We start from the raw sequence: 11,688 nt of genomic DNA on the forward strand, positions 1-11,688 counted from the left end.
AGATATTTAGTCATTTGAGAATCTGTCAAAAAGAAGAAAACACTTTAGATGTATTGTTCATAAGATGCTAACTTCTCCTTCAGGATTATCCTAGGCCTAGAAAAAGCAGCAGTAATAACTTTATTTAATGCTTTACTATTAGGGCAATTGGTCTTCAAAACATTTCTGTAAGAGCAAGGGGAGCAGAAGAAGAGATCATTATCACTTCTATCCAAAAGAGGGACTAGAGAGGAATTTAGATTATGGCTTTAGGCTAGGCACATCATTCTAGCACCATAAAATTTAGCTGGAAGCGTTCTTAGAAATTATCTAGTTCTTATTTTCAAGATGCGAAAACAGGCTCAGAGTTGGAGCCAAATTTGATTGAGAATTTTTTTTTTCATTGAGAAACTTTGATTGAGAATTATGAGAACTCCTGGTGGATTTGCCTTTGTGGGGACCACCTTGCCATGTAAGAGGTATTCCTGCTTCAGATAATTCCTAACATTGTAATCCACATTCTGTCTTCTTTGTCCCTATAGAATACAAATACTTTTCTTATAATAATATGCCAGTTTGGATGGCAGAGAATATCAATCAATGCCTTCCTGCATATCTGTGACTTCAGGGATAGAGAGCAAATCAGAATGGCCTGAATCCCAGAAGCATGGACTGAAAAGCCTCAGATTATCTTTTTTTTTCCTATAGCTTTTCATTTACAAGATATATGCATGAGTAATTTTTCAGCATTGACAATTGCAAAACCTTTTGTTCCAATTTTTACCCTCCTTTCCCCACCCCCTCCCCCAGGTGGCAGGTTGACCAATACATGTTAAATATGTTAAAGTATTTGTTAAATACAATATATGTATACATGTCCTAACAGTTATTTTGCTGTACAAAAAGAATCAGACTTTGAAATAATGTATAATTAACCAGTGAAGGAAATAAAAAGTGCAGGCAGACAAAAATAGAGGGATTGGGAATTCTATGTAGTGGTTCATACTCATTTCCCAGAGTTCTTTCGCTGGGTGTAGCTGGTTCAATTCATTACTGCTCTACTGGAACTGATTTGGTTCATCTCATTGTTGAAGAGGGCCACATCCATCAGAATTGATCGTCATATAGTATTGTTGTTGAAGTATATAATGATCTCCTGGTCCTGCTTATTTCATGTAATCTCTCCAAGTTCAGCATCAGTTCATGTAAGTCTCTCCAAGCCTTTCTGAAATCATACTGTTGGTCATTTCTTACAGAACAATAATATTCCATGACATTCATATACCACAATTTATCCAGCCATTCTCCAATTGATGGGCATCCACTCAGTTTCCAGTTTCTGGCCACTACAAAGAGGGCTAAATCCTCAGATTATCTACCAGCATCCCTTCCTATATCCCCCATCCTGGGCTTCACTGTGAGGATGTTCCAGTGGCTGATTTGGCTGTTTCATTTCTCTTACTATGGAAGTCTCCACTAAAGCTAGAGGTCCTTTAGTTAAATGTATCAACAAAATGTAACAAAAAGCTTATTTTATTGCATTTTAAAAAGAATAATAAAAATCACATTAGTGTTTATGGACAGTCTAAAAATGGAGTGTTTTTAGCACCTTTTTCTAGCATCATCATTGTAGAAATAGAAAGAGTCTCTCACAATTGAAGATCATTTTATTTCTTTCTTTGGTTTGAGGACTCTGCTCCTAGAGCTACCTGGGCTTTGATAGGCCATGCACAGTTCTAGGCTGTACCAGGAAATAATCAACCATAATATTCTATGCATTTCTCCTTCCTCTTTCCAGAGCACCTTTATGCACTATCTCCTGAGAGAAGGAATTATATTGCTTGATTTTATTTGTATCTCTAACAACACAGAATCTAACACAAAATAAGGACTTAACAAATGTTCTAGCTAGCTAGCTGTCACCCATTCAACTATCTATCTATCTATCTATCTATCTATCTATCTATCTATCTATCTATCTATTCAGCTCTGTCTGTCTTAAAGATTAGCTTCACGGTGATGAACCTCTCTATATATAGTTAGTCTCATCTTCAGAAAGCAGATTCAGCCTTGTATTTGAAACCTTTACAGGATAGTAGAAATGTTTAGATTTTATGTTTAGCAAAATATTAGAAAACCTAGAATCTCTACCCCTCACATTGAGACAGAAGAGCAAGATTTTTATGCAGACAAATCAACTATTGACTAAGAAAGAAATGGGAGATATAGGTGAATAAAAGCATTAGCTCTGATTGTCCCCATTCCTTTCAGAAATTTAACCAAAGTAAAATAGTCACACAACAACAAGAAGCCTCCTTCCCCCTGCAAAAACAAACAAACAAACAAAAACTTAGAAATCCCAACAATTAGCAAACATTTGATCTCCTTATCAAACAGAGCAACATGGTAGCCAAGATGAGAGCTGGTTTAAAAATTCAATTTGTCAAACATTATGGAGGAGTGTGACAGAAGATTATGAATTGTATCACTTCACAACATAATGAAAAGCATTGAAGGGGAAAACCAACTGGAAGAAGCTTGGCATACAATCCAGCTAAGTCACATCATCCTAAGAACATTTGTATGTGATACCAGAATGAAGACTCCAAACAGACATTAAAAAGGAGAAATCCACCATTATTTCCATAATTATAAATTCCATATATGATTTCTACATATTACTAATTATATATGTATATATTGTGTATGTGTATATATATGCACATATATGTGTGTGTGTGTATATTCTCCTTTGAGATCCCTTTCAGTTCTAAATCTGAGGAACCACCATATTTAAATTTCTGTATCCAAAGAGCCAAATAAGTAAGTGAAAATGACCCTCAGAAAATGAAGTTGGGAAGAGTAGCAAGACCTAGCCATCCATGTGTGAATGAAAACACTCTAAAGGTGATATAATATTAAAGATACACAGGGACTGATTTTTAAAATATCTCAACAAAATGAAAGATTATCCCAAAAGGAAAGACATCAGTTACTACTGGCCCATATTCCTTCTTTAATATTTCTATCAAATCTTTAAAAAAATGATCTGTGCTGCTACTATTAAGGATATTTTTGAAAAAATGAAAAGGAAGCAGAGAGGCTTTCATAACTCAATTTGTGCAGCAGATTACATGTTCATAGTCACTCACACACATAGCAAATAGTGATCCTTCTGGGTGAAGTACTTATTAATTACCCCACCCCCCAAAAATGATTTGGTAAGTACATAAAGATTTTCCTCCAGCAAAGTATCTCCCATGCAAATGCTAATAGATACAAAAGAACTAAGGGAGGAAAATATAAAGAGGCAGCTAAGTATCACCCTATATAGATCCCTAGGCCTTGAAAATAGGGAGACTTGAGTTTAAATATAGCCACAGACTCTTTTAAGCCTTATGACCTAGATAAATCCCTTGGTTTCCCCACTAAGGCTCAATTTTCTCAAAGTAAAATGGGATAATGATAGTATGAAATATGAAAATCAAATGAGACAATACAATGCTTAGGTGCATTCTTGCCCCACCATAAAGACCATCTAATCCAACCCTTTTCATTTTATAGATATGGAAACTGAGACAGAGAGAAGACAATTTATTTCCTGAGGTAATGCAGGTAGTAAGTCCTAGAACTTCAATCCAAAAACTCTGAGCCAACATACTGTGCTATTGTCATTTAACACTGACATTATGTTGAATTCCATCAATTTTAAAATATATGATCTTATTCCTAGTTAAGTTAATAAATTCATATTTTATTGAAAATTGTAAGGTTTGTAAAACATCTTAAATATGTTATCTCATGTGAGCTAGATATATTTCCAGATTTGTTCATCTCCTAATCCTAATCCCTATGTTAAGGTCTCTTGTCCTGCTTCAGCATCCTCCTCAGTTCACAACTACTATTTTACTTCTCAAGATAATGCTGAATAAAGAGTAATCTCATCATACTTCTATTAGACATGCCTCCTATTCTTCAAGAGAAACAAATTTCTGCATTATAGGTAATAATTGCAACATTTATGCACAGTTAAGTTTTGTTTACTAGACACTACTTTATAAAGAAGGAAAAATGTGTCTTAAAACTCGCCATATTGCTAAGAAACAGAGAGAGAAGGGAAGGAAGGAATTAAGAAAGTAAGGAAATATAAGAAAAAGAGGAAAAGAATTATTTCCAAAAACCAAGACATGTTAGTGAGAGTTTTAGAGGCAGTTTGCTTTGAAAGACTGCTAGAAAAACCATAAATTAATCTTATAGACACAAATTAAGACTCCTGGAGCTTAAGGGTTCTTAAAATGTCCAAAGACCTTAGAAGTACTGATGGGGGTTGAGGCCCCTTTAAGATTCCTCTCTCACTGCCCATGGCTGACCTTGATTCACAAACCCTGGTCAAAAGAACCCTTTTGAATATCCGGGCTCAGCCCCACTATCAGCTTAGCTTCCCACAGCCCTCACTTGATCTGAGATAACTGAAAAGCCTGCCAAGAACTTGGGTACTGCCCATCTCCTTTTGGGTATAAAAGGGGCCAAGCCAGAGCCCTCATTGCAGGAGTCCTCCCAGCCAACACATGGTATCCTTCTGACCATGTAGGGGTTCCTGCCCGCCCAGTGGCCACCTCTGGCCCTGGCATCTTTCTAACTGAACTTTAATTCCAAATTTCTACAATAAACCTTTTATTTATCAATCTAGGTTTTCGGGCCTGTAAATTCATTTACAGAGGACACTGTGCCTCATGGGATTATCTATGTGCCAAGAAACAGGGTTCCCCCTTTCCTTTCCCTCATTAGTACTAATCTTTGTGTCCAAGACTGCCTTGGAAATCATATTTTGAGAACTTGGAATGTAACTCTTCTAGACAGAAGAAAAAAATTAAGGAGAGGAAATCAGGATTTAATGTCCCTTTCAATCCCAAAATTCTGTGATTTGAAAATTACTTGATCTGGTGACAAAAATTTTACAAACATTATAGTTGCTTGTTCACAGAAATGTGTTTTTTGAAGATTCTGAACTACAACCCCCCATTTGTCCTATAGCTTTTCAAATAAGGCTTCACTAGTTTTTGTACTATCATTTATAGTTAAATAACAACCAAAATTTTTTGACTAAATTTTGATAGGTCTTGATAGGTGAGAAATTCTTAGAATGTCATAAACTATCAGAGGAAAAGGGCCTTTTGGTGAGTGGGGACACTTGACATGTAAATGTATTTTGCAAAGCACCTCCCACAAAGCATCCTGGTCAAAAACTAAAGAAAGAAGACTTGCACATAAGGACATGCTATGCCTATAATAAATAGCCCTATTGCCTTCCTTTAGTGGGTAATCTTTTAGCTTTCTGCCTGAATGATGTTATTTAAGACCATCACAATCAACAAATTTCACTATTGCTGAGGGGAAGAGAAAGTCTGAACACATCAGCAATTTCTTAAGAAAGTGCAAATGGCAAACAAATCAGTGATTCATTAACTAGACATGCTGACATTTCCCAGGGGCTCTTTCTGAGCTGTACTGGCTCTTCAGGCTCTACCCAAGAAAATGGGGGCACTGTAATAGTGCTTATGAGGAGTGCCTTCATTTAGCATTTTTTTTTTTAATGATCAGATATTCATTCATTGCCTCAAGTTTGGGTATTATATTGGACGTGACTTGAAGCAACTCAGCAGGTGACAGCCTTTCCACGTCTTAATCCCACTTCATGCTCTTTGCTAATCTCTGGCTGGAGACTCTGAACTGTCAGATTTATTTCTAAGACTTCAGTGGCCCAAAGCCACAGTAAAATTTCATTTTCAACTTCCTTTACATTTTGCTATAGATTATAGTGGTTGTCTTTTGGAAAGAGGGAAACAAAATGTAAATTCTACAATCCCCTTTCTGTGCCACTCACTTGGATGAATTCAAAGTCTACACTGGCAGCCTTTCAAGTAGAAGGTTAAATAATAACAAATGACAACTCCCTTCTCTTCACCTTATGAATAGACAGTCTGGACTAGGGAAGGGGAGGCGGAGCCAGAGGATGAGAAAGGACAATGAAGATGCAAAAGAGACATGCTGCCTCAACTATATGGAACTAGGAGGCCAGAGACAGTGTGAAAAGAATTAAGAGATTACTCAAAATAAAATCAAGGCCAGTTATAAACAGGATTACTCAACAATCCCTTGCCCTGGCACAGGAACGCCAATATATGGCATATCAAAATATGTGTCTGTTAAAAAAGTTTTCTGAAGGCATTCCTCCCCCTTCTCCCTTTTTAATCTTTTGAAATGAAGACAAATGATGCATCCTTTGTACTGTAATAAATGTAGATAGCTTTGAAGTATAAAATATCAGGGTCTGAACTACCCCACATAGAGGGGGGGAGTGTCTACACCAGGAGATGTAGGATCCACAAACTGGTCCATGATTAGATTTTAAAAGTCATGAACTTAAATGGGGAAAAATTACATCTTCACTTCAAGTTAAGTTGGTTTCCTTTCTAATTCTATCTATTTTATTTTATACATTTAAAAGTATTATTCTTCAAGACTCCCCCCCCCCAAAAAAAAGATTAAGGACCTTTGGTTTATATATTCAGTAACATTTTATTGACACTTCCCACCACCACCACCACCACCACCATTTAAGACACTCCCCAACAATTTGTAGTTAGGAGCTCCCTTTTGTTTCCTGACATTGGCTGCTTTAGGGGAGCTCCTTCCTCTCCCCAAAAATGTAATATGACATCTTTTACTTTTAAAATTAGATTGAATTCAAAATTAATTTTGTTCTGAGAATTTTTGAGAATTTCTTGACAATCCTTGGCATAATTGGAGGCACCCTGAGGTGTTGAAACCAGGGTTGGGAATCATGACTATAGTGTTTTGAGACAGAAAGGTTGGTAATTTTAGTTGTGAGAGTATGGGGGGAAGGAAAAAATGAAAGAAGGAAACCACAATTAGTGTGCTTTTTTTTCTCTGAATAACCATAATTTCCACCAAAGATGTCTTTCACCTCAATGAGTTTAAATTACTTTACAAACATATTTTTACATAATGTAGCAGGTTTTGACAGAAAGTCCCGCCTTGAGTGTCTATCATTAAGGTATAGATGTCTCAAAGTCAGAAAAATGCTCTAAGATTTTTTGTTGTTCTTCTTCTTTATTTCTTGTCTTTGGGAAAGTAGCATAGCCATTATAGTTAGGGCTTAAAATATGTTGAATAACTGATTCACTTGCAAAATCCTCATTTATAAAATCCACTCAGGATAAGTATTAGTAATTTCTCAATCATCAAAGGAGAAAAGAAAACTCCTTCTGTACATGAAAGGTTTCTTTGAACCTGTCTTTTCTTTCCATTCACTAGTCAAGTATTCACAGTGCTAAGAACACAGTAGGTGCTCAATAACTATCTGTTATTAATTGACATTATCTAGAACAACAAAGAGGTCTCCTGACATAATCAGAGAAGCCAATTTTGATAATGTTCATGGATTTCCATTGTTCTACAACCTTCAAAAACTATATTTACATTACACTGCCACATAGAATAAAAACTTTAAACATGTACTTAGTGTTAGAATGAACTCATTCATTCATTCATTTATCAAATATTTATTGAATAACTACTAAGTGATTGGAATCAGCAATTAATTTATTAAACATCTACTATGTGCAGAGGATACAAAGACAAAATAAGAAATAGCTGTTGCCCTTAAAAAGTTCACATTTTATCATAGGACATAATATAATATATACAAAATATATACAAAATAAATACAAGGTGATTTTAGGTGTTATAAAGGACTAACAGATGGGAAGTTGGTAAAGACCTCATGCAGAATGTGGTCCTTGAGCTGAGCTTTAAAAGATTCTAAAAGGCAGAGTTAAGGAGAGTATACATTTCAGACAAGAGAAACAGCCCATAAAAGACATATATGGGAGAAGGAGTATTTCCTTTAAGAATCACCAAGCAGCCAGGTTAGCTGAATTCTGGAGCTTTATGTAACTTTGGAAGACACATAAATCACATAAAGATGAATTGAATAGGGAAGAGACATGGAAACTAATTATGAGACTATCACAGTAGTTTAGGAGAGAGGATCTCTGACACAGCCTTAAACTACTATCTTTTTTTGTTTTGCTTTAGTTTTGATTGTTAGCTTTGGGATTGTTCTTGTTGTTTTGAGGCAATCAGTCACAAAGTCACAGTTACAAAATTAGTAAGTTTCTGAGACTGGATTTAAACTTAATTCTTCCTGACTCCAGGGCTAGTGTTCTGTCCACTGTCACCTAGCTGCTTTTTTTAAAAAAAGTAGGTTGTACTTTCAAATTCAATAAATCAAAGAGAGTAGTTAGTAGAGAAGAGCAGATGGAAGAGAGAGCTGTTGAAGAAGTAAAAACAAATCTTGGAAAGCTGATTGCTAATGTGGAGGGAGAAAAAGTGAGAAATCATCACAATGGAGGTGACCATAAGGGGAGCCTAGGGGTTTAGAAGGATGGTGGTTCCCTCATCAAAAACAGAGAAGTTATGAAGAAAAGTGGTGAAATGATGATAGTTTTTATTGTGGACATACTTAAATTAAGATGCTCATGGAATATATAGTTGAAAAAGTCCAAAAACAGTATATGATATAGGACTGGATTTCCTGAGAGCTGAATAGGTAGATCTGGGAGTCATTTGCACAGAGATGGTCATTAATCTCATGGGAACTGAAGAGGTCATAAAGAGTAATAGAGAAAAGGGTAAAAGGCAGAACAATACTTCAGGTACATTCAGAATGAAAATATGGGATATGGATAATGACTTTGCTGAAATGACATTGAGGAAAAAAAAAAACATGTGGGAAGACAATCAAGAGAAAGCATTATGACAAAATCCTTAGTATCCCCATGTTCTATTGCAGTGATATCAAATAAAAAGAGTTTGTCTGTGAAAGCGAGGAGAGATCCAGGATAACAACTTGATGGGTAATAGCATAAAATGAAGATTATTTAAAGGATGGAAGAGACCTGAGTTTTTTAAGAAAAAAATGACTTAGTAGATAGGAAGATCTTGAAGATTACAGAGAATCAGGAACTGATAGTAGGGATGTTCTGCCAGAGGAGATGAAAAAAGAGAAAATCAAATAGAGTATTGCCTTTGGTGAGGAGAAAGCTTTAATGAGAAATCATTTCTTCAGCAGTCACTAGAGTAATGAGGAAAGAATAGGGAAATGTCAAAAGGTTTTGAGATAAATCCTAAATAGAAAAATTTATATTTTATCCTGGAGGCAATAAGAAACCATTGGAATTAACTAAGAGAACCACATGGTCAGGGAAGTTTAGAAGAAGGGAAAGTTTGGAGAGAAAAGTGAGTTAATTTTGGACATGCTGAACTTAAGAAGTCTGCAAGACATTAGGTCTGAAATGAAAATCAGAAGGGAAAGATCAATGGCCTATCTGCAAAGAGATCATAGTTAACTCCATGGAAGTTAATGGGGTTTTGGAGAGACAGAGATAGAGACAGAGAGAGACAGACTCAAAGACATAAAGACAGAGAAAGGGGGGGAGGAGAAAGAGACAGAAAAATAGAGACAAACAGAGATAGAATATTGGATTTTATGTAAAACGGGAATGGTGATCCAATTTTAAAGTTGTTGTGAATATTTAATGAGATCAAATATACAGAGAATTTTGTAAATCTTAAAGCTCTGAAAAAATGCTATTATTATGTTAACTTTCATATCCCAAGGGAATCCACATATTAAGGAGTTTGGGTAATGAAATATTGACATGAAAAAGAAGAGTCTAATTAGGAGTCACTGGGTACTGTAAGCAGTCAATCTTCCTAACTGCACTAGAGAGGGTTTCTGAGACTGATATGGAACTCCAAATATTGAGCAGAAGAACAGACATCTCCTTTGGTTTAGATATTATGCATCAGCTGATGCAACCTAAGAGTATATTAGCAGTTTTGATACACAATATTGTGCCACATCATACTGTTGATTCATCTTGAACTTGTTGACTCATTATTGTTCAACATTTGTTTTTGAAGAGGAGTGATGACATTCATAGGGTGATGTCTTGACTTATGCATCAATTGGGTTTAAGTCAGAGTTGTACAAAGTTATCAGATTCACTCTCTCTTACAGAGATATCAAAGTCCAAGGGCAAGACAAAAATCAAGACAACTTACATTGAAAGGGATGCTTTGGATGATCTCTGATTTTTATACAAACTATTGTCCATATATGTACTCTAAAACATAAACATTATCTTGTTTGTATGCTGCTGATTTTCTAATGCATAGTTAGGACTTTTCTTTTTCCATATTTAATTTCATCTTTTTTAGATTCAGCCTGTTACAACCTGATGAGATTCAATTCAATTATCATGTATATTGACTTCAGACAGCTTTGAGTCTTCCACAAATATGATATGCATGTCACCTATGCTTTCATCCAAGTCATTAAAAAATATTGAATAAATCAGAACCAAGGAGAGAGACAATAGGCCTCTCAAGTGACAACAATCTCTTAATAATCACTTTTTAAAAATCAGGCTGCCTTTGAAAGTGATGAGACATACCCTATCATGACCCAGTGAACCCCCAACCCAAATTCTTCATAGCTTAAAAATTCGAAGATGCTCTGTAGGTAAAGTTTCTTGAGAAATGTTTATTAACAGGTTAGACTTCTGAAGGTAGAATGTATGGGTAGAAGAGAAGTGCCACAGTTCATCTGAGATGGCATTCCTCCCCACCACCAGCAACCAGTGACAAAGATGAAAAAATCTGGACCTAAATAATGATGTTAATGACAGTGATGGTGATGGTGATAAACATTTCTAGAGTACTTTCAAATTTTCAAAACTCTGAAGCTTAAAACTGAGTCATACAATCCAGCTACAACAAAGTTTTCCAAACTATGAATCTCTGGAAAAAAGTCAAGTTTATGACAGATATAATTTCTGGTTTGTGAGTCAGGATATTTTCAGCTTCTAGGTTATCTGGGACTTTTAAAAATGAGAGACGAAAGACCCATCATGTGCCTCTTGGGACTGTTTGTTGGTGAGGTATCAGCATAACGGGTATTGAACTTGATCCCTTTAATCGCTAAATCTATGATCTTATGATCTAGATTTCAGTGATCTGTCTTGACTAATACCACAATCCTAGAACCTTAAATAATGCCAACAAGCCTTAAAAGTAACTTTGATAATTAGAAGCAATTCTCACTAGACCATTTATTGTGGTCTCTTGTTTTAAGATTTTTGGTGAGGTACAAGAAAGATAGAAAACTAAATAAAGCCTATCTGAGTAAGGGCTATACCTCCTACTGCACTAGAATCTTCAGCCCCCATGATAAACCCCATGGGTTCCATTATGAAAAGATGGGGCTGGATATAAAACATTGTTTTGGTTCCAAGATAGTTCCCTTGGCCTTAGATAACAACTCAAAAGGTGATATCAAATATGATATTCTATATCCTATCTTCATGTCTTTGTACTGGCTATGTACACACTCCAAACCTGCAACAACGTATCTCCGCATATTAGAATTTCTTATTTCCTTCAAAATTCAGCCAAATGCCCCATAAAATCTCTCCCAATCCAGCTGCTACTCTCTCTCTTTCCCTCTCCTATTTCTCTCTCTCTTTCTCTCTTTCTCTCTCTCTCTCTCTCTCTCTCTCTCTCTCTCTCTCTCTCTCTCTCTCTCTCTCTCTCTTTCTCTCTCTCTCTCTCTCTCTCTCT

This window comes from Sminthopsis crassicaudata, chromosome 1, assembly GCF_048593235.1.
Source record: "Sminthopsis crassicaudata isolate SCR6 chromosome 1, ASM4859323v1, whole genome shotgun sequence".
Taxonomy (NCBI): domain Eukaryota; kingdom Metazoa; phylum Chordata; class Mammalia; order Dasyuromorphia; family Dasyuridae; genus Sminthopsis; species Sminthopsis crassicaudata.